General features: G+C 60.2%; 1 non-coding gene across 1 annotated transcript; it reads left to right on the top strand.

Moving 5' to 3' along the window:
- Positions 1–399: 399 nt before the first annotated feature.
- Positions 400–472, top strand: TRNAT-UGU (transfer RNA threonine (anticodon UGU)). The gene has a single exon. It is a non-coding gene; the product is annotated as a tRNA-Thr (tRNA).
- Positions 473–3,110: the final 2,638 nt, after the last annotated feature.

The raw sequence follows: 3,110 nt of genomic DNA, 5'->3' as shown, positions 1-3,110 counted from the left end.
CGGGAGCGCCGGGAGCGGCACCCCGGGGCTGGCGGGCGAGAAGCGGGGCAGGGCAGCGGGAGGGATCCCCCGGGGAAAGGGGACAAACAGAGCGGCGGGCGGGGTGCCCCGAGGAGAGGGCACAAACAGGGCAGCGGGCGGGATCCCCCGAGGAGAGGGCACAAGCGGGGCGGCGGGAGGCTGCCGGCGAGTTCCGGCAGTTCCTCGGCGGGCAGGAGCGGCTCCGGGCGGGCCCCGGGCTCCCCCCGGTGGCGGCGGCGGGCAGGCCGCTGTGCAGGGCGGGCCCTCAGGTGCCAGCGGAGGGCGGGGCCGGCGGCGCGGGGCCCGGGGCGCCCGGCAGGGGGCAGCGGAGAGGGCCAGGACCGGTCTTAGACACAGCCGGGATAATTTCGAAGCGGCGGCTCCATAGCTCAGTGGTTAGAGCACTGGTCTTGTAAACCAGGGGTCGCGAGTTCGATCCTCGCTGGGGCCTGCCTCATTTCTTTTATATTTTTCCAGTTGTGCACCCACGACTAACGAACCTTATTTTGGGCATTTTGGTGGTGGCGGACTAGAGCATGCGTGCAGGCTCCGGGGGCTTCCTGTTAAAGGAAACGCTTTGGAAACAAACGCGTTGTGTAAAACCTGAATGTTAATATTACCAGCGGCCGCCAAATTAACTCATGGCTGTGCTTCGTGCCGGCAGGGGAGTGAGGGGTAACAATAACCTCTTTGGGAGGCAGCGTGGCAATGGCTAAGTAAATATTTGCACAGCTCGTGTCACAATTTTCCTGATGGCAGCTTTGGCAAAATACTGTTAGGGGTTTAAAAGGAACAAATTGCCCCTGAGTGGAGAATAAGCTGGACAGGATTATCTGAATCTTCACAGCTTGTCAGGCAAGCCAGGCTGTTGGGTTTATTTCTGTGCTGGAGACTGGACAGCGGAAATGTAACGATCCTTTGCCCCTTCCCCGCCCCCCCTTTTTAGGTTATAGAAAGAGCTAGAAAGCCCCACACAAATCTCCTTGAGCACAACACATTTGGGTTTTTTTCAGATACCTTGTCAGCGGGGCGTTTGGTTTCCAGCACTGCAAGCACGGCAGCAATCATTAATGCCGTCAAAGAGGGCAATTAATACGCGCGCTCCGCTGAGGGGGAAGGCGCAGGCCCGCAGCCCATGCGGGGCTCGGCCCAGGCGGGGCCCGGCCCGTGCGGGGCTGCCGAGCCCGGGCAGCCGCCGCAGGCTGCGCCTCAGCGCGCCGCAGATGTGGCGAAGACGCGTGGGCTGCCTCGTAGCACTGCAGCCCGTGTTATACCCTCACAGCTCCTATCACAGCTTCTCTCCAGCCTCCTTCCTCTGCTGAGCGGAGATCAAAGCTGTGAGGAGAGGATGCATGCGGCTGGGTAAATCGCCACTGCCGTGGTGAGAGGAGCAAGGGGTTATTTCCCCTTATGACTGGAGTTGTGCTATGCCACGAGGCATACATTTGAATTTGTAGTGCTTTGGGGTACTTACACATAAGAGTTTGCATGGAATTACTCCTTGTTTGTTACTGCCTCCCCACCCCATCTGGGAAAACAGTGCTCGATCCTAATCTCGGTTTTACCACCTGACTGCCATCCTACACGATTCCTTGGTTCAGCAGTCTTCCCAGAGTCCTTGTGACAGATCCATGGAGGTGGTGCTAAAACCCATTCCTTGGGAGGATGTGTTCTCTCCGGGGGCTCTGGTCGGGGCTGGGTACAGCGTTCCTGCGTTGGCACGGAGCCTGGTCTCGCCAGGACCAGCCAGGGCACCAGCGGATCCCTGGGATGGTACAGATGGCCTGCAGAAGTCACACGTGTATTCAGGAGGCTGCGTGGGCTGCTTCGTCTCTCGCAGGATCCTCTAGAACGAACATGCCGGAGCTCCTCAAGCGCTGGTGCCGGCACAGCCCAGGGCGTCAGTCAGTGTCGGGCTGCAGCCGCGGCAGGGAAGAGCGTGCACCAAGGCTCGGCTATTCCCGTTCGCTGGAGCTACACGTGTGAGCTGCCACGGGTGCTTTCCGGGATGCTCGCTGTGCCCTGCGGGGTGGGGCCGAGCCCCTGCCAGCACTCGAGCGGCGCTGCCCGCGCCGGGCTGCCCCGTGGAGCCCCGGGGCTCCGGGCCCCGCGTTACATAAGCGGCGGAGCGCGGCCGATGCCGCCGGAGGCCTCCAGGGGGAGAGCCAGCCCCTAGGAACGGGAGGGCGGGAGGAAGGGAGCGGAGCCGGCTCCTCCGAGCGGGAGGGCGCCCCCGGCCCGGGCCGTGGCGTCGGGCGCGGCTGCGGCGGGAGCGCCCTGCCCGCAGCGCTGGGCGAGCCCCGGGGCTCGGGCGCAGCCTGGCGCGGCTGCTGTCAATGCCGAGTTTTCATTTCCAAAGATGCTTCTTCGCAATTAACCAGGCCCTATTTTAACACAGCGGATTTAAGAGTCCTGGCGGTAGTTCCGCTGCCCCATGCGCAGCGCAGAGCCGCAGCCGCGCTCCTGGCCGCAGCCCCGCGGCGGACCGGGCTGCAGCCTTCCCCTGGGACCCGGCACTGCTGCCCATGGCAGGAGCCATCGGTGCCACCTCTCCTGCCTCCAGAGCATCCACGCACAGGCATGAGTGGAAAGCAGGAGATACACCCAGGCCTTCCTCCGAGCTGGTCTTTCCTGCTTTCGCCATCCTCCAAGGGACACCTATATACCATTCCCTGATCCCACCCAAGGAGTGAGCTCAATATTTCCTTTATCCTCTACATGTGGTGGCATCTGCATTTCATTTCTAGCTATGAAGGAAGCTTTATTAGTAGCTGTTGCTACTGAAGGTGAGAAATGTGTCAAAGCTTTGCTCAAAAACAATGAGGTGACCTTCACTAGGTCCAGTGATGCAGTCATTGCTGATGTCATTAGGAAATATCTGTATGGTTTGTTTCTCCAAGCTGTGGTGAGGAGCCTGGATAGTATTAATTGTGTTTCCATTTTGGACTGTTAGCTGAGCCCCTGAGAATTACCATGGTGTCTGGAAAGACAGATACCTTGTCATCGCTGCAAGGCCTTCTGAACTCAACGGAGATTTTTCTCCTTGTTGTGTTTTTCCAGGAAATTTATACCCATCTGCTCGGTTCAAC

This window comes from Molothrus ater, chromosome 6 (assembly GCF_012460135.2).
Source record: "Molothrus ater isolate BHLD 08-10-18 breed brown headed cowbird chromosome 6, BPBGC_Mater_1.1, whole genome shotgun sequence".
In the NCBI taxonomy this organism is placed as follows: domain Eukaryota; kingdom Metazoa; phylum Chordata; class Aves; order Passeriformes; family Icteridae; genus Molothrus; species Molothrus ater.
This window is presented reverse-complemented; position numbering and strand designations above follow the sequence as displayed.